Consider the following 21,536-nt stretch of genomic DNA (forward strand, 5'->3'; position numbering starts at 1 on the left):
GCCATGGTTCGAGTGGAAGGAGCCAAGCAAGATGTGGGTGGGGATGGGAAACCCGTGTGACGAAGAGGATCCTCTATATATGCCTCGACGACCATCACTAGAGGCAACACCGCAAGGACCCCTTTTTGGGAGGCCCCCTGGCTACTTGGGCAGAGGCCCATTGATATTGCTCCTCTTATTTTCGGGGCCTCAGAGAGAAAGAATTGGAAGGTGCGGGAGGCCCTAAAGAACAACGCGTGGATTCCCAAGATCAATCCCAAAACCATTGTTACCGCTGAGCACATTAGTCAAATTTTCACCCTTTGGATGCATCTTCAGGAGATCCATCTTGACGACCTTGTTGACGATGATATTGTATGGAATCATATGCTTAGTGGCCACTACTCAGCGGCTTCCGCCTACAAGGCCCAATTCCTCAGTAGGGTCTTCTCTCCCATGGACCAAATGTTGTGGGAGGCTTGGGGACCACTAAAAGTCAAGTTTTTTACTTGGTTGTCCATTCAAGACCGAATTTGGACCGCCGATAGGTTGGCTAAATGGGATGGCCAAAATGTGGCCTTTGCCCTCTTTGTGGGAGGGTGCAAGGATGTGGATCCCACCTCTTCTTCAAATTCCGTTACTCTCTGTGGCTTTGGAACTTGGTCATCGAGATATTTCACCCTCAAGATTGGGACACCTCCAATTGGCATTTGGAAGACAATGTTGACGATTGGTGAGCAAGCCGAACCGGTGATGATACGCGGGATAGAAAGGCAATGGCCTCTCTAACTATGCTCATTTTGTGGTCCATATGGAAGGAGCAGAACACAAGGTTGTTCCGGCACAAGAGTGCGCCCCCACAGCTCTTGCTAAACATCATCTTAGAGGAGGAAAAACTTTGGGTCATCACCGGGGCAAAGAAGCTAAGGTCAATTGTATTTCGAGAGTAATCATTCATGTCGCTTTTTTGGGTTGAATTGTAACAAACTATATCCTATTCTTAATTAATATATGAGGCGAATCTTTTGCCTTGGTTTCAAAAATTATATGTATAATTGGAATCTAGGACACAGAGAACTGGACGATCTCACCCTACTTGAAATGGATGTACACAAATCATACTTGTAAGACTCATTTTTCCCTATCGATCAAAAATGATGTTACCATTCATTTATTGCCCAATAATATTTACATGTTACTTACTCACTCTGTACACAAATGTAAGACATTTTGTCAGTTTATTCTAAATTACAAAAATGCTCAACAATGTTTACAGAGCGAGTGCATTTTACGCTTGTAAAAGTACACAATTCCATGATGAATCTCCAAAATCCTGGAAAGATTTGTTCTAGCTCTGCTTGTTTATTTTGAAGGAAATATGCCCTAGAGGCAATAATAAAGTTATTATTTATTTTCTTATATCATGATAAATGTTTATTATTCATGCTAGAATTGTATTAACCGGAAACATGATACATATGTGAATACATAGACAAACAGAGTGTCACTAGTATGCCTCTACTTGACTAGCTCGTTGATCAAAGATGGTTATGTTTCCTAGCCATAGACATGAGTTGTCATTTGATTAACGAGATCATATCATTAGGAGAATGATGTGATTGACTTGACCCATTCCGTTAGCTTAGCACTTGATCGTTTAGTATGTTGCTATTGCTTTCTTCATGACTTATACATGTTCCTATGACTATGAGATTATGCAACTCCCATTTACTGGAGGAACACTTTGTGTGCTACCAAACATCACAACTTAACTGGGTGGTTATAAAGGTGCTCTACGGGTGTCTCCAAAGGTACTTGTTGAGTTGGCGTATTTTGAGATTAGGATTTGTCACTCCAATTTTCGGAGAGGTATCTTTGGGCCCACTCGGTAATGCACATCACTATAAGCCTTGCAAGCATTGTAACTAATGAGTTAGTTGCGGAATTATGTATTATGGAACGAGTAAAGAGACTTGCCGGTAACGAGATCGAACTAGGTATTGAGATACCGACGATCGAATCTCGGGCAAGTAACATACCGATGATAAAGGGAACAACGTATGTTGTTATGCGGTTTGACCGATAAAGATCTTCGTAGAATATGTAGGAGTCAATATGAGCATCCAGGTTCCGCTATTGATTATTGACCGGAGACGTGTCTCTGTCATGTCTACATAGTTCTCGAACCCGTAGGGTCCGCACGCTTAAAGTTCGGTGACGATCGGTATTATGAGTTTTTATGTTTTGATGTACCGAAGGTAGTTCGGAGTCCCGGATATGATTGCGGACATGACGAGGAGTCTCAAAATGATCGACACATAAAGATCGATATATTGGACGACTATGTTCGGACACCGGAAAGGTTCCGGAAGGTTTCAGACATATACCGAAGTACCAGGGAATTACCGGAACCCCCCCCCCCCAGGGGGGGCTTAATGGGCCTACATGAGCCTTAGTGGAAATAGAGGGCGGCAAGGGGAGTGTGGGGCGCGCCCCCCCAAGGCCCAAACCGAATTGGTTTAGGGCAAGGGGTGTCGGCCTCCTCTTTCCTTCTCCTCCTCTCCCTTTCCTCCCCCCTCTCATACTCCTACTAGGAATAGGAGGAGTCCTACACCTAGTGGGAGTAGGACTCCCCCTTGGCGCGCCTCTCCCTGGCCGGCCGCCTCCTCCCCCTTGCTCCTTTATATACGGGGGCAGGGGGCACCCCATAGACACAACAATTGATCATTGATCTCCTAGCCATGTGCGGTGCCCCTCCACCATAATCCACCTCGATCATATTGTAGCGGTGCTTAGGCGAAGCCCTGCGTCGGTAGCATCATCATCACCGTCTCCATGCCGTCGTGCTGACGAAACTCTCCTTTGTAGCTTTGCTGGATCGGAGCTCGCGGGACGTCATCGAGTTGAACGTGTGCAGAACTCGAAGATGTCGTGCGTTCGGTACTTGGATTGGTCGGATCGTGAAGACGTACAACTACATCAACCACGTTGTGCTAATGCTTCTGCATTCGGTCTATGAGGGTACATGGACACACTCTCCTCTCTCGTTGTTATGCATCACCATGATCCTGTGTGTGCGTAGGAAATGTTTTGAAATTACTACGTTCCCCAACAGTGGTATCAGAGCCATATTTATGCGTAGATATTATATGCACGAGTAGAACACAAGTTAGTTGTGGGCGATACAAGTCATATTGCTTACCAGCATGTCATACTTTGGTTCGGCGGTATTGTTGGATGAAGCGGCCCAGACCGACATTACGTGTACGCTTACGCGAGACTGGTTCTACCGACGTGCTTTGCACACAGGTGGCTGGCAGGTGTCAGTTTCTCCAACTTTAGTTGAACCGAGTATGGCTACGCCCGGTCCTTGCGAAGGTTAAAACAACACTAACTTGACGAACTATCATTGTGGTTTTGATGCGTAGGTAAGAACGGTTCTTGCTCAGCCCGTAGCAGCCACGTAAAACTTGCAACAACAAGGTAGAGGACGTCTAACTTGTTTTTGTAGGGCATGTTGTGATGTGATATGGTCAATACATGATGCTATATTTATTGTATGAGATGATCATGTTTTGTAACGGAGTTATCGGCAACTGGCAGGAGTCATATGGTTGTCGCTTTATTGTATGCAATGTAATCGCCCTGTAATTGCTTTACTTTAACACTAAGCGGTAGCGATAGTCGCAGAAGCAATACTTGGCGAGACGACAATGATGCTACGATGGAGATCAAGGTGTCGCGCCGGTGACGATGGTGATCATGACGGTGCTTCGAAGATGGAGATCACAAGCACAAGATGATGATGGCCATATCATATCACTTATATTGATTGCATGTGATGTTTATCCTTTATGCATCTTATTCTGCTTTGTTTGATGGTAGCATTATAAGATGATCTCTCAATAAATTTCAAGGTAAAAGTGTTCTCCCTAAGTATGCACCATTGCCAAAGTTCGTCGTGCCGAGACACCACGTGATGATTGGGTGTGATAAGCTCAACGTTCATCTACAATGGGTGTAAGACAGTTTTACACACGCAGAATACTCGGGTTAAACTTGACGAGCCTAGCATATGCAGATATGGCCTCGGAACACTGAGGCCGAAAGGTCGAGCGTGAATCATATAGTAGATATGATCAACATAGTGATGTTCACCATTAAAAACTACTCCATTTCACGTGATGATCGGTTATGGTTTAGTTGATATGGACCATGTGATCACTTACATGATCAGAGGGATGTCTATCTAAGTGGGAGTTCTTAAGTAATATGATTAATTGAACTTAAATTTATCATGAACTTAGTACCTGATAGTATTTTGCTTGTCTATGTTATTGTAGATAGATGGCCCGTGCTGTTGTTCCGTTGAATTTTAATGCGTTCCTTGAGAAAGCAAAGTTGAAAGATGATGGTAGCCATTACACGGACTGGGTTCGTAACTTGAGGATTATCCTCAATGCTGCACAGAAGAATTACGTCCTGGAAGCACCGCTGGGTGCCAGGCCTGCTGCAGATGCTGCTAATGACGTTTAGAACGTCTGGCAGAGTAAAGCTGATGACTACTTGATAGTTCAGTGTGCCATGCTTTACGGCTTAGAACCGGGACTTCAACGACGTTTTGAACGTCATGGAGCATATGAGATGTTCCAGGAGTTGAAGTTAATATTTCAAGCAAATGCCCGGATTGAGAGATATGAAGTCTCCAATAAGTTCTATAGCTGCAAGATAGAGGAGAATAGTTCTGTCAGTGAACATATACTCAAAATGTCTGGGTATCATAATCACTTGACTCAACTGGGAGTTAACCTTCCTGTTGATAGTGTCATTGACAGAGTTCTTCAATCACTGCCACCAAGCTACAAGAGCTTCGTGATGAACTATAATATGCAAGGGATGAATAAGACAATTCCCGAGCTCTTCACAATGCTAAAGGCAGCGAAGGTAGAAATCAAGAAGGAGCATCAAGTGTTGATGGTCAACAAGACCACCAGTTTCAAGAAAAAGGGTAAAGGGAAGAAGAAGGGGAACTTCAAGAAGAACAGCAAACAAGTTGCTGCTCAGGAGAAGAAACCCAAGTCTGGACCTAAGCTTGAGACTGAGTGCTTCTACTGCAAACAGACTGGTCACTGGAAGCGGAACCGCCCCAAGTATTTGGCAGATAAGAAGGATGGCAAGGTGAACAAAGGTATATGTGATATACATGTTATCGATCACTAGTAGAAAACAGAGCTTTAAAACCGGTTCGTAAGGGCCTTTAGTGCCGGTTCCATAACCGGCACTAAAGGGTGGGCACTAAAGCCCCCCCCCCTTTAGTACCGGTTCGGCACGAACCGGTGCTAAAGTGCCACCACATGGCGTGAGCTCACGCCCTGGTATGGGCGCCCTGCTAAAGTTACCAACCGGTACTAAAGGTTTTTTTTTTGAATTTTGTTTTTGAAAATTTTGGGAAAAAATTGATTTTTTTCGATTTTTTATTTTTCTGAATTATTTGATGATTTAGTCTCTAATCACCCCTCTTAACTGCTCAAGTGTGGATCACTCATTCCAAATCGTCTAACTTCCCGGCCGGTCACCCATCCTCTCACTCCCCCAGCCTGAGCACGCTGAACTTCGGAGTTCTATTCCCCCTACATTCCAAGTCTGCACTTGTTGTTTTCCTGACAAATGTAAGCTGTTAATCCTATTAACCCTCAGCAGTTTAGCTTAAGCATTAGGTCACACATTTCACCGTTTGAGTTTGAAACTATTATTCTAAAAAACAGTAATTATTTAGTAACAGTAATATTTCTTGTATAAGTTTGACCATAGTTTGACCACAGTTTGACCATAATTTGACCAGATTTGACCAAAATTCAAAAAATTGAAGTAATTATTTAGTAACACTAATATTATTGCATAATTATGTAGTAACATTAATACTTCTTGAATAAGTAGTTTGACCAGATTTAACCAATTTTTTTAAAAAAAACTGAAATTTGACCATATCTTTTTTTTCCTTTTGGAATTTGAGGATTCTACAAAAATTGCAAACAGGCCGTAGGCGGTCTCCATCGGATGCGGATTTTCATGCTGAATTTTTTGATTTATTATACGTTTTTTTCCGACATCGTATGCAAAAGTTATAGCCGTTTTACATTTTCCCTACACTTTTTGCAAAACATGTCCAAATTTAAGTTTTTAAATTTTCCTAACTAGTAGATGTAGTAATATAACTATCTCTCGAAGGATTTTATTTTTTGAAGTTTTTATCATTTTCTTTTGATTTTTTCTAAACTGAAATGGCAATACATGAGGGGGGGGTAGAGTTCGAAAATTGCCCTATAGTCCCGGTTTGTGTCTCCAACCGGGAATATAGGTCAGACCCCTTTAGTCCCGGTTCGTGGCACAAACCGGTACTAAAGGATAGCCCTTTAGTCCCGGTTTGTGCCATGAACCGGGACTAAAGGTGATCGTGGAGCCCTGGCCTGACGACAGCCTGCCACCACCCCTTTAGTACCGGTTCGTGGCACGAACTGGTACTAAAGGTTCAACACGAACCGGCATTAATGCATAGTCGTTCGAACCGGCACTAATGATACCATTAGTACCGGGCCAAAATCGAATCGGCACTAATGTGTCTCACATTAGGTCCTTTTTCTACTAGTGGATGTGTACGTTACCAGAGCTTGCAGTAGCACCTGGGTATTTGATACTGGTTCTGTTGCTAATATTTGCAACTCGAAACATGGACTACAGATTAAACGAAGACTGGCTAAGGATGAGGTGACGATGCACGTGGGAAATGGTTCCAAAGTCGATGTGATCGACGTTGGCACGCTACCTCTACATCTACCTTCGGGATTAGTTTTAGACCTGAATAATTGTTATTTGGTGCCAACGTTGAGCATGAACATTATATCTGGATCTTGTTTGATGCGAGATGGTTATTCATTTAAATCTAAGAATAATGGTTGTTCTATTTATATGAGTAATATCTTTTATGGTCATGCACCCTTGAAGAGTTGTCTATTTGTGTTAAATCTCGATAGTAGTGACACACATATTCATAATGTTGAAGCCAAAAGATGCAGAGTTGATAATGATAGTGCAACTTATTTGTGGCACTGCCGTTTAGGTCATATTGGTGTAAAGCCCATGAAGAAACTCCATACTGATGGACTTCTGGAATCACTTGATTGTGAATCACTTGGTACTTGCGAACCATGACTCATGGGCAAGTTGACTAAAATGCCGTTCTCCGGAACAATGGAGCGAGTAGCAGATTTGTTGGAAATCATACATGCTGATGTGTGTGGTCCAATGAATACTGAGGCTCGCTGTGGGTATCGTTATTTTTTCACCTTCACAGATGATTTGAGCAGAAATGGGTATATCTACTTAATGAAACACAAGGCTGAAACATTTGAAAAGTTCAAAGAATTTTCAGAGTGAAGTGGAAAATCATCGTAACAAGAAAATAAAGTTTCTATGATCTCATCGTGGAGGATAATATTTGAGTTACGAGTTTGGTCTACATTTGAAACAATGCGGAATATTTTTGCAACTCAAGCCACCCGAAGCACCACAGCGTAATGGTGTGTCTGAACGTCGTAATCGTACTTTACTAGATATGGTGCAATCTATGATGTCTCTTACTGATTTACTGCTATCGTTTTGGGGTTATGCTTTAGAGATGGCTGCATTCACGTTAAATAGGGCACCATCAAAATCCGTTGAGACGACGCCTTATGAACTATGGTTTGGCAAGAAACCTAAGTTGTCGTTTCTTAAAGTTTGGGGTTGCAATGCTTATGTGAAAAAGCTTCAACCTGATAAGCTCGAACCCAAATCGGAGAAATGTGTCTTCATAGGATACCCAAAGGAAACTGTTGGGTACACCTTCTATCACAGATCTGAAGGCAAGACATTCATTGCTAAGAATGGATCATTTCTAGAGAAGGAGTTTCTCTCGAAAGAAGTGAGTGGGAGGAAACTAGAACTTGATGAGGTAACTGTACCTGCTCCCTTATTGGAAAGTAGTTCATCACAGAAACCGGTTCCTGTGACACCTACACCAATTAGTGAGGAAGCCAATGATGATGATCATGAAACTTCAGATCAAGTTACTACCGAACCTCGTAGGTCAACTAGAGCAAGATCCACACCAGAGTGGTACGGTAATCCTGTTCTGGAGGTCATGTTACTTGACCATGACGAACCTACGAACTATGAGGAAGCGATGATGAGCCCAGATTCTGCAAAATGGCTTAAGGCCAAGAAATCTGAGATGGGATCCATATATGAGAACAAAGTGTGGACTTTGGTTGACTTGCCCAATGATCGGCAAGCCATCGAAAATAAATGGATCTTCAAGAAGAAGACAGACGTTGATGGTAATGTTACTGTCTACAAAGCTCGACTTGTTGTGAAAGGTTTTCGACAAGTTCAAGGAGTTGACTACGATGAGACCCTCTCACCCGTAGCGATGCTTAAGTCCGTCAAAATCATGTTAGCTATTACCGCATTTTATGATTATGAAATTTGGCAAATGGATGTAAAGACTACATTCCTGAATGGATTTCTGGAAGAAGAGTTGTATATGATGCAACCTGAAGGTTTTATCGATCCAAAAGGTGCTAACAAAGTGTGCAAGCTCCAGCGATCCATTGATGGACTGGTGCAAGCCTCTCAGAGTTGGAATAAACGTTTTGATAGTGTGATCAAAGCATATAGTTTTATATAGACTTTTGGAGAAGCCTGTATTTACAAGAAAGTGAGTGGGAGCTCTGTAGCATTTCTAATATTATATGTGGATGCCATATTGTTGATTAGAAATGATATAGAATTTCTGGATAGCATAAAAAGATACTTGAATAAGAGTTTTTTTCAATGAAAGACCTCGGTGAAGCTGCTTACATATTGGGCATCAAGATCTATAGAGATAGATCAAGACGCTTAATTGGACTTTCACAAAGCACATACCTTGACAAAGTTTTGAAGAAGTTCAAAATGGGTCAGGCAAAGAAAGAGTTCTTGCATGTGTTACAAGGTGTGAAGTTGAGTAAGGCTCAATGCCCGACCACTGCAGAAGATAGAGAGAAAATGAAAGATGTTCCCTATGCTTCAGCCATAGGCTCTATCATGTATGCAATGATGTGTACCAGACCTGATGTGTGCCTTGCTATTAGTTTAGCAGGGAGGTACCAAAGTAATCCAGGAGTGGATCACTGGACATTTGTCAAGAACATCATAATGTACTTGAAAAGGACTAAGGATATGTTTCTTGTTTATGGAGGTGACAAAGAGCTCATCGTAAATGGTTACGTTGATGCAAGCTTTGACACTGATCCGGACGATTCTAAATTGCAAACCGGATACGTGTTTATATTGAACGGTGGAGCTGTCAGTTGGAGCGGTTCTAAACAGAGCGTCGTGGCGGGATCTACATGTGAAGCGGAGTACATTGCTGCTTCGGAAGCAGCAAATGAAGGAGTCTGGATGAAGGAGTTCATATCCGATCTAGGTGTCATACCTAGTGCATCGGGTCCAATGAAAATCTTTTGTGACAATACTGGTGCAATTGCCTTGGCAAAGGAATCCAGATTTCACAAGAGAACCAAGCACATCAAGAGACGCTTCAACTCCATCCGGGATCAAGTCCAGGTGGGAGACATAGAGATTTGCAAGATACATATGGATCTGAATGTTGCAGACCCGTTGACTAAGCCTCTTCCACGAGCAAAACATGATCAACACCAAGGCTCCATGGGTGTTAGAATCATTACTGTGTAATCTAGATTATTGACTCTAGTGCAAGTGGGAGACTAAAGGAAATATGCCCTAGAGGCAATAATAAAGTTATTATTTATTTCCTTATATCATGATAAATGTTTATTATTCATGCTAGAATTGTATTAACCGGAAACATGATACATGTGTGAATACATAGACAAACAGAGTGTCACTAGTATGTCTCTACTTGACTAGATCGTTGATCAAAGATGCTTATGTTTCCTAGTCATAGACATGAGTTGTCATTTGATTAACAGGATCACATCATTAGGAGAATGATATGATTGACTTGACACATTCCGTTAGCTTAGCACTTGATCGTTTAGTATGTTGCTATTGCTTTCTTCATGACTTATACATGTTCCTATGACTATGAGATTATGTAACTCTCGTTTACCGGAGGAACACTTTGTGTGCTACCAAACGTCACAACGTAACTGGGTGATTATAAAGGTGCTCTACAGGTGTCTCCGAAGGTACTTGTTGAGTGGGCGTATTTCGAGATTAGGATTTGTCACTCCGATTGTCGGAGAGGTGTCTCTGGGCCCACTCGGTAATGCACATCACTATAAGCCTTGCAAGCATTGTAACTAATGAGTTAGTTGCGGAATGATGTATTACGGAACGAGTAAAAAGACTTGCCGGTAACGAGATTGAACTAGGTATTGAGATACCGACGATCGAATCTCGGGCAAGTAACATACTGATGACAAAGGGAACAACGTATGTTGTTATGCGGTTTGACCGATAAAGATCTTCGTAGAATATGTAGGAGCAAATATGAGCATCCAGGTTTCGCTATTGGTTATTGACCGAAGATGTGTCTCGGTCATGTCTACATAGTTCTCGAACCCGTAGGGTCCGCACGCTTAAAGTTCGGTGACGATCGGTATTATGATTTTTTGTGTTTGGATGTACCGAAGGTAGTTTGGAGTCCCGGATATGATCACAGACATGACGAGGAGTCTCGAAATGGTCGATACATAAAGATCGATATATTGGACAACTATGTTTGAATACCGGAAAGGTTCCGGAAGGTTTCAGACATATACCGGAGTACCGGGGGGTTACCGGAATCCCCCCCCCATGGGGGCCTTAATGGGCCTACATGGGCCTTAGTGGAAATAGAGGGTAACAAGGGGAGTGTGGGGCACGCCCCCCAAGGCCCAAACCGAATTGGTTTAGGGCAAGGGGGTCAGCCCCCTCTTTCCTTCTCCTCCTCTCCCTTTCCTCCCCCCTCTCCTACACCTACTAGGAATAGGAGGAGTCCTACTCCTAGTGGGAGTAGGACTCCCCCTTGGTGCGCCTCTCCCTGGCCGGCCGCCTCCTCCCCTTCCTCCTTTATATACGAGGGCAGGGGCACCCCATAGACACAACAATTGATCATTGATCTCTTAGCCATGTGCGATGCCCCCCTCCACCATAATCCACCTCGATCATATCGTAGCGGTGCTTAGGCGAAGCCCTGCGTCGGTAGCATCATCATCACCGTCACCACACCATCGTGCTGACGAAACTCTCCTGTGTAGCTTTGCTGGATCGGAGCTCGTGGGACGTCATCGAGTTGAACGTGTGCACAACTCGGAGGTGCCATGCATTTGGTATTTGGATCGGTCGGATCGTGAAGACATACGACTACATCAACCGCGTTGTGCTAACGCTTCCGCATTCTGTCTACGAGGGTACATGGACACACTCTCCTCTCTCGTTGCTATGCATCACCATGATCCCGTGTGTGCGTAGGAATTTTTTTGAAATTACTACGTTTCCCAACATATTTCTTTGAACAAACTTGTCCCAGATCGTGTTACAAGTACACACGCTTTGGTGCCAGGCGAACAATGGGCAGAGGCAGGTGGCCCTTTTTCTGCAAGCACGTCACTGTCTCATACAAGCTTTCCCTCAACGGAGTGAAGTCCAATCCCAGGTCCTGAGCCTCCGGTTCGAGAACTTGTACGGCTTCACCATGCGCTTGTCGTTGTCTTCGCACCTGCCGCGCGGACGAATCCATAGTGAGCATTGAGCAAGCCAGCAACACCCAAAATTGAATCAAATACGTTGAAATAAGATCAATCATCATGTGCTCGTACTTGGCGGTTATGTGGTACTGCAGGATGAGGTCACCGAGGAGCTGGAGGAAGTGCACGCGATGCAGCATGGCGCTGATGCAGAGGTACCGACCATGTGCGTCGGGGTGCTCGTAGACGAGGACATGGGCCCGGGCGACGTCACGGACGTCGGTGTATGCGGTGACGGTGTTAGGGTAGGTGGGTTTGGTGCCGGTGAGGCAGCGTGGAAGCTGCTGAAGTTGAGTGACTGCTGCAGCATGGGGCCCATGGTCATAGACGGCACCACCACCGCCAGCTCAAGGCCCCTCTTTGATGTATCCTCCATCACCGTGATCTCTGCCATAATACACAAAGTATTCTTAAGTTCAGTCTAGTCGAGAAAGTTTGGTGTGCGATTGAGTAGAGTATTCTTACCGCACTATTTTTACAGTAATCATAGTCGTTCCAGCACGTCTCATCGAGCCCTGCGTCGGAGCTACGGTTGGGGTCCATGTGCATAGTGCCGTAGGACGAGGTGAAGACCACGCGCCGCACGCCGGCGTCTGCCGCCGCGCTGATCACGTTCTTGGTGCCCTCAAGGGTGACCGGCACAAGGTCCTGCAAGCGACCAGCACACATGTAGCAAGTAAGTGTGTCGCCCTTTGTTAAGGCCACACGAAGAAGTGAGCGGACCAGAGGAAGCGAACTCACAGGGTCATTGGAGACAGGGGGTGTGACGTGGAAGACCCCGCGGCAGTTGCAGAAGGCGGCGCGGAGGCCGTCTTAGTCAAGGACGTCGGCGCGGCACAGGGTGAGCCTCTCCTCAGTGGCCTCCAGCGCCAGCAGGTGCCCGTTCTTTTGGTCAGCTGCAGAAACCACTCCACCATTGGATGAGCCACAGAATTCAGCAAGATCAATCATGGACTAATGCACGCCAAACCATCTGATGTAAAGACGATTTTCAGTGCTAGTTATCCATGTGTAAGCAAATTGTGACCAACTTACCGGGGTCCATGGAGGTTCCCCTGACACGGTAGCCATGGAGGAAGAGCTACTTCAGACAAACTCCAGCGTGCGACCCCATCATGTCCGGGTGCAAAACGGATTTTTGTCCGTTTTATGTCCGCTTTCGACCCATCCTCGACTCGAGTTTAGGCCGCTTTTGAGGTGAAACAGACAGCGCGCGGACGGGCGGGACACGCGCGCTTGTCCTCCCCTGGCCCGCCCGTCGGTGGCATAAAGCACCAGCCCGACGCCCCGTTTCACGTCATTTCACCCAAACCCTCCCACATCCCGCCCCACCACCCTCCCGCCCATGACCGATGCCCCACCAAATTCCTCATTCTCGGGATTTGTCGTCCGGTGAGTTTCTCGGCAGTGCCCGTCGGCCCGATGAGCACAGGCTCGTCGGTCACCAGGCCTCTGCACTGCCCCTCGCTGACGTCACGGATCACGCCTTTGTCGCCCGGTTTTCCTCCGCCGAGGTACGAAGGTCAGATCCGTTTCTCGGGGTCGCCGGACGTTGGCGTGATCGTGTCGTCCACCCCGCGCCCCTTGGCCGTCATCGACCTCAACATCATGTCGGGGTACAGCAGCGGCGGCCGGCCGTCCGTCGAGATGCAAAGAAAGCAAGCACGGCCGCCGTCTAGGGGCACCATGCCATCGCCCCGCGTCCTGTTCGATGAAATGCCAACACCAATGCCAACGGTTGACGACCCCTTCTACAACCAGTTCATGGAGAATGTCATCTACGAGGGTAGGCATGGTGATGCCTACGATCCCGAGGAGACCCAAACTCAGGATGGCCGCGACCAGTACATTGCCGATGAAGACATTGAGGCCCACGACCATGCTGACTATGACCATGGTGACTCGTGGCATGAAGATGATGACATCTATTGCGAAGGTGATGGTGATGAAGAAGAGGAAGGCATTGATATTGGGGGTGAGCCATTGTTCATCGACGAGCTCACCCAAAGAGCGAAAGCACAAAAGAGGAAGAAGAGCATTCGTACGGGATCATACTCACAAGAGGAGGACAAGTTGATTTGCCAAAGATGGATGGAGGTTGGCCAAGATCCGGGGACCGGTGCGCAACAAAAGGGACTTGTTTTTTGGACAAGAGTTCACAAAACATTGCATGAAAGAAATTTGTTTGCGCCCTACCAATTTACGAGCGACTGTGGCATCACCTTGATTCAAAAGAGGTGGTTGTTCATCCAACAAGAATGCAACAAGAATTGTGCCGCACTTGAGAGCATTGAAGTACGTCCCGTGAGTGGTCTCGGCATTGGGGACATGGTATGCTCTCTTATCTTCCGTTGCTACGTCCATGAGACTTCGGCCTTCTATATGTTTGCATGTCCAATTGTTGTTGATCGTGTAGGCATTTCAATCTTTGGAAGCATTCAAGGTCCGGCACAACGACAAGCCATTCACTCTTACGCATTGTTGGACGCTCGTCAACAATTGCGCTAAGTTCAAAGATCAATACTGTGAACTTCAAAGGAAGAGAGGCAATAAGACGGCCGCGTTGGCCGAAGGTGGAGATGGTGAGGCGTTGAAGAGGCCGAGGGATAAGACCAACTCCAAGATGGACAACATACGTGATGCGTCATCCATGGCCTTGCATTAGAATTTGCACGCCATGATGTCTCAAAAGGATGTGAAAGACGAGAAAAAGCGACAAAGCAAGGAGGAGCAAATGAAGCAATACCTGGAGCTTCAAACAAAGAAGCTTGAGATGGAGGAGGCAGCCAAGAAGAGGAAGATCGACATGGAGGAGGCGTCCCGACAGAGACAGCTCGACATTGAGGCCGCCAATGCCTCGGCCAGGCAGAGGCAGCTCGACATTGAGGCCGCCAATGCCTCGGCCAGGCAGAGGCAGCTCAACATTGAGGTCGCCAATGCCGCAACCAAAGCAAGGGAGGTGGCGCTAGCGATCATGAGCGTGAACTTGAGCAAGATGAGCGAGAAGACGAGGAGCTGGTTCGAGGCCCGGCAGAAGGAGATGTTCGACGCTGACGGCCTGAACCGGTGGTCTGTTCGGCTATGGTCGTTCTTTTTGGAGGCTGGCATGGGTGCCGGCCGTTGGCTTTGTGCCGGCGAGAAACCTATTCGTGTCGGAGGTTGGCTGTGTTGCCGGGGATAAAATTATTCATTTTGAAGGTTGGCTGTGTTGCTGGCGAGGTCGTGTAGGCGGGTTATGTTGCCGGTGTGAACTAGGGCCGCTGGCATGAACTGATAAGAAAATAGGCAGTTTTTTGATTAAATTAATCCATGAATAAATCATGAGCATGACATGGACAGCATTGATAACACACTGATTACGATCTAACAGAGCATGTACTACGCATATAGTAGAAACATCTACGCATATCGCTAGTACTGCTACAACAAAAAGAAACACGAGAAGGATAAACGATGTATACCCTTCAATCGGCCACACGGCGGTGGTGGCGGTGGCAGCAGCCGCGGCATCCTCGGCGGCCTTCTTGTCGGCCTCGGCCTTCTCAGTGGTGGCACGGTCGGCGTCGGTCGACATGGTGATGACGAAGGTGATGCGGACGTAGATGAACAAAAGCGAGCAGTCGCGTAATCGCTACCCAAAAACCTAATCGCCCCTCTCCTGTACAGGATCCGGAGAAGCGAGGTTTCGGAGGCCTGCTCTCCGTTAACCGTGTATGTGGTGAACGGGACGGAGTTACCAGCGGCAGCAGCAGCAGAGGAACGACGTGGGCGTGGAGGCGGAGATGCGTTCTTTTTCGTGGCAGCTAGGGTTGGCAGCGTCCCACGTATATATGTGCGGCCGCGCGTGGAGAGACGTGGGCTGAACCCACGTCCAAGTCGGTAGCCCACGATCCGACGTCTCGGATCGTGGCCCTACCTGTCAAAGACTCTCCATTCCTGACCGGCAAAAAGAAGCGCATAGGAGTGAGCTCGGCTCGGCTCAATCCCGCAATCCGCAGCGCGTCATGACGAGGCGTGGCGTGGCGAGGCGAGCGGAGGAGGAGGAGTGCACGAGGGCCTCATTTCTTCTCAAGCTCCAATAGCATGAGGGAGAGGATCCCTTATAAACCACTCCAACTCTCCTTCCATTTCTAGGGTGGGACTAAACTTCCCACCACCTTGTCATGCCACCTACATGGGCCCTTAGAGATCAAATCTGAAATTGTCATATGGGCTCTAGGCCCATCTCATATTTCAACAATGCCCCACCAGATCTCAGGGGCCCACTTTGTCCTTTGTTCCAAACGCTGTTTTGATATACCAACATCTTAATGAAGACCGATTAAGGTTGAGCTCCACCTAGACCAAGTAGTTGCACTCCTTCACAACTGAACAATGGACTATGCCCTGAATTGTCAGTTTGGCGTCAAGAAGTTTCACCACAAGTCTCACTGATACGAGGCTGCCGAAGGCCGACCCCTCGGGTGGAGCATATTAGTCACACTCATGTCCTGTTCATGAGCTTGCTAGAGATCACCCCAATCTCATAGACTGTGACTAGCAGTCGGGCTCATATAGGTGTGTTCCTCCAAAGATCGCTCTGTAGGATAGCATCTTGCTTATGGATATAAGCCTTGGAACACATTAAGACAGTAGTCATCCTTCCATACAGTTTCCGAGAGTATTGAATCTCCAATGGAGTGGGTAATTAAAGTTACTCTCCTCAGTTCACCACTGGCTTGTTTTCCCAGGTCCTACTTCACGGGATCTCCGATCACATAGGTTGGGTTACTACCAAGGCAACTCATGTGGGTCTCATACCCATCTCATTTGATGCGCTATCTATCACAACACGTGATAGCCCTTTAGTAAAGGGATCTGCCAGATTCTTAGCCGTTTGAATATAATCCAATGCTATCACTCCGGAGTTCCTCAATTTTCTGACATCTTTCAATCTCATTCTTATGTGTTTGTTGGACTTCATGTTGTCCTTTGAACTCTTCACCTTGACAATAGCTGTTTGATTGTCATAGTTGATAAGGACGGCCGAAACCGGCTTCTCAACCACTGGCAAGTCCATCAACAGATCTCGAAGCCATTCTGCTTCGCCACCCGATGTGTCTAATGCTGTTAATTCTGCTTCCATTGTCGATCTTGTTAAGATCGTTTGCTTGCAAGACTTCCAGGAAACAGCACCACCTCCAAGAGTAAACATATACCCAGTTGTGGCCTTCATCTCATCAGCACCAGAGATCCAATTCGCATCACTATACCCTTCAAGTACCGACGGGTATCCGGTATAGTGAAGTCCATAGTTTATAGTACCTTTCAGATAGCGCATAACTCTCTCAAGAGCACGCCAATGTACATCACCCGGTTTGGAAACAAGCCGGCTCAGTTTGCTAATAGCAAATGCAATGTCAGGCCTCGTTGCGCTCACTAGATACTGGAGTGAACCAACAATCTGAGAGTATCTCAATTGATCTATAGCTGTGCCTTTAGACTTTTGAATTAGCACACTATGATCATATGGTGTTTGAGATGGTTTGCAGTCCGAATATCCAAAACGACTCAACACCTTCTCAACATAATGGGATTGCAGAAGTGTAATCCCACCTTCATCATCTCTCAATAGCTTGATGTTCAAGATAACATCAGCCACTCCAAGGTCCTTCATCTCAAAGTTCTGAGATAGGAAAGACTTAACTTCCTCGATCAACTTGAGATTAGTCCCAAATATCAGTATGTCATCAACATACAAACACAGTATAACTCCTTCGCCCCCACCATAGTGATAGTATACACATTTGTCGGCCTCATTAACAACAAAGCCAACAGATGTCAATGTTTCATTAAACTTGTCATGCCATTGCTTAGGCGCTTGTCTCAGGCCATACAAAGATTTCACCAACTTACACACCTTTCCTTCCTGACCATCCATCACAAAGCCATCAGGCTGTTGCATATAGATTTCCTCCTTTAGCTCTCCGTTCAGGAAAGCCGTCTTAACATCCATCTGATGAATGAGAATACCATGTGAGGCCGCCAACGAGAGTAATACTCGAATGGTGGTCAGTCTGGCCACAAGTGAATAGGTGTCGAAGAAATCTTCTTCTTCTTTCTGGGCGTAGCCCTTGGCCACAAGCCTAGCCTTATACTTTTCTATCGTACCGTCGGGCCTAAGCTTCTTCTTGAACACCCACTTGCATCCCAATGGTTTGCAACCATAAGGACGTTCAGTAAGCTCCCAAGTCCTGTTAGCCATGATGGAATCCATCTCGCTACGAACTGCATCCTTCCAGTAGTCAGCTTCTGGAGATGCATACGCTTCTGAAATAGAAGTGGGATTATCCTCCACGAGGTATATGAAGAAATCATCACCAAAGGTCTTTACAGTCCTTTATCTCTTACCCCTACCAAGGGATTCCTCATTATCCTCCTCAGGATTTTCATCATGTGTTTGATTATAATATTCCATCGGAATGGCAGGTTCAGGAGTCTCCTCAGATTCCTGTCTAGAAGTGCTTTGTACATCTCTCATGGGGAAAATGTCCTCAGAGAATTTAGCATCTTTAGACTCCATAATTGTACCGACCTTCATGTCAGGTGCCTCAGATTTCACTACTAGAAATCTGTAGCCAACACTATTCATAGCGTAGCCCAAATTAACACAGTCCATAGTCTTTGGTCCAAGCTTACGCTTTTTGGGGATCGGCACATTAACTTTCGCCAAGCATCCCCAGGTACGTAAGTACGAGAGTGTTGTCCTTCTCTTGGTCCACATCTCGTAAGGAGTGATCTCGTTATCCTTTGTCGGAACTATATTCAGGACATGACAGGATGTATTTATAGCCTCCCCCCACCATGCCTTGGATAAATCCGACGTATCTAACATGGTGTTAACCAAATCAGTTAGGGTACGTTTTTTCCGCTCGGCAACCCCATTTGACTGGGGTGAGTAGGGAGGCGTCCTCTCGTGAATAATGTCGTGTTCCGCACAAAAGGCATCAAACTCTTTCGAGAAGTACTCTCCACCACGATCTGACCGGACTCGTTTAATTTTCTTTTCAAGTTGATTCTCAACTTCTGCCTTATAGATTTTGAAGTAGTGTAGAGCCTCATCTTTAGTATTTAACAGATACACATAGCAATATCTAGTGGAATCATCTATCAAAGTCATGAAATATTTCTTTCCGCCTTTAGTCAACACACTATTCATCTCACAAAGATCAGAATGTATGAGTTCCAGTGGCGCCAAGTGTCTCTCCTCTGCTGCCTTGTGAGGCTTGCGAGGTTGCTTGGATTGCACACACGAATGGCACTTAGAACCTTTGGCTAAAGTAAAACTCGGGATTAAATTCGATTTTGCTAGCCGCGTCATAACACCGAAACTAATGTGACAAAGACGTGAATGCCAGACTTCAGATTCATTAACACTCAAATGAATATTGTTCACGACTTTATTACATAGATCTGCAAGAGAAAGGCGGAACATGCCTCCGCATTCATAACCGTTTCCAACAAATAGTCCATATTTCGTAACAACTAATTTATTAGACTCGAATACCAACTTAAACCGTTCTCTATATAGAAGGGAGCCACAAACGAGGTTCTTCTTGATGGCGGGGACATGCTGCACGTTCTTCAGCTGCACGATCCTTCCCGAAATAAACTTCAGATCGACCGTGCCAACACCAAGAACAGAAGCACTCGCGCCATTCCCCATCAGTACGGACCCGTGACCTGTGGCCTGGTAAGAAGAAAACAATGAAATGTCAGCACACACATGAACACCTACACCTGTGTCGACCCACCAATCGGTGGACGGCCAAACTGAAAATACAGCAAATAAATTACCGTACCCAGATGCACCACTCTCATTGTTGCTCACAATCATATTGACAGACTTGGAGTCCTGTCCTTGCTTCTTATACTTGTTTGGGCACTTGTTGGCCCAATGTTCAAGCGAACCACAAGTAAAGCAGCCCTCATCCTTCTTATTCTTCTTGAAGGTCTTCTTACCCTTCTTCTTAAAGTCGGCACTCTGTTGGACACCGTTCTTTCCCTTGGGCTTGTGGGAATTGGAGTTCTTCTGATGCACCATATTGGCCACAGAAGTTCCTTCTACCCCTTTTCCGTGCGAGTCCTTTGCCCTTGAATTCTGCTCAACACTCAGATGGCCTATGACATCCTCCATAGAGAATTCACGCCTCTGATGTTTCAGAGTGGTGGCAAAGTTCCTCCAGGAATTGGGAAGCTTAGCGATTATGCAGCCCGCGACAAACTTGTCCGGTAACTCGCACTTAAGAAGCTCAAGCTCCTTAACAATGCATATTATCTCATGAGCCTGCTCCAATACAGGACGGTTTTCAACCATCTTGTAATCGTGGAACTGCTCTATAATATACATCTCGCTCCCTGCAACGGCAACCCCGAACTTAGATTCGAGCATCTCCCACAAGTCCTTGGCAGACCGCACATGCAAATATGCATCAACCAGCTTATCTCCAATCACGCTCAGAACTGCCCCGAGGAACACGACAGTGGCCTCCTTGAACGCCTTCTCCTGTTCAGAAGCAATCGTTCTTGTGGGAGTCACACCGGCGACCCAGAACACGTTCATGGTCGTGAGCCATAAGGTGGTTTTAGTCTGCCAACGCTTAAAGTACGTCCCCGTAAACGGGGACGGTTTCAGTGCAGCAGCAAAACCAGAATTTGAGAAACTCCTACACAAATTAGGTTTTTGGATTGGTAAGAAAATAGGTAGTTTTTCGATTAAATTAATCCATGAGTAAATCATGAGCATGACATGGACAGCATTGATAACACACTGATTACGATCTAACAGAGCATGTACTACGCATATAGTAGAAACATCTACGCATATCGCTAGTACTGCTACAATAGAAAGAAACACGAGAAGGATAAACGATGTATACCCTCCAATCGGCCACGCGGCGGTGGTGGCGGTGGCAGCAGCCGCGGCATCCTCGGCGGCCTTCTTGTCGGCCTCGGCCTTCTCAGCGGCGGCACGGTCGGCGTCGGTCGACATGGTGATGACGAAGGTGATGCGGACGTAGATGAACAGAAGCGAGCAGTCGCGTAATCGCTACCCAAAAACCTAATCGCCCCTCTCCCGTACAGGATCCGGAGAAGCGGGGTTTCGGAGGCGTGCTCTCCCGTTAACCGTGTACGCGGTGAACGGGACGGAGTCGCCGGCGGCAGCAGCAGCAGAGGAACGACGTGGGCGTGGAGGCGGAGATGCGTTCTTTTTCGTGGCGGCTAGGGTTGGCAGCGTCCCACATATATATATGAGGCCGCGCGTGGAGAGACGCGGGCTGAACCCACGTCCAAGTCGGTAGCCCACGATCCGACGTCTCAGATCGTGGCCCTACCTGTCAAAGACTCTCCGTTCCTGACCGGCAAAAAGAAGTGCATAGGAGTGAGCTCGGCTCGGCTCAATCCCGCAACCCGCGGCGCGTCGTGACGAGGCGTGGCGTGATTTATTCGAGAATTTGCGTTTGAAAAAAGATGCGGAAATGATGCGTTCGCGCGTTGGATGCACGGCCACCGCATCCTAAAAATGACCCGGACACGACCCCATTGCCCGCCCCAAACGGACAGAATTCGGACCATACGGACGTTCGTTTGAAGTCGTGCGCTGGAGTTGGCCTCACCACCCACGAGCCGATGAAGCCTCCCTCGCCCGTGACGCAGGACCAGCTCCTGCTCCGGCTGCCGCTGCTTCATCTCGTCGCTGTCGGTGGCCTTGTCAATCGACGGCAT

General features: G+C 46.5%; 1 pseudogene; it reads right to left on the reverse strand.

Annotated features, from left to right (window-relative positions):
• Positions 1–11,560: 11,560 nt before the first annotated feature.
• Positions 11,561–21,536, reverse strand: LOC119314645 (annotated as a pseudogene).

This window comes from Triticum dicoccoides, chromosome 6A (assembly GCF_002162155.2).
Source record: "Triticum dicoccoides isolate Atlit2015 ecotype Zavitan chromosome 6A, WEW_v2.0, whole genome shotgun sequence".
Classification (NCBI taxonomy): domain Eukaryota; kingdom Viridiplantae; phylum Streptophyta; class Magnoliopsida; order Poales; family Poaceae; genus Triticum; species Triticum dicoccoides.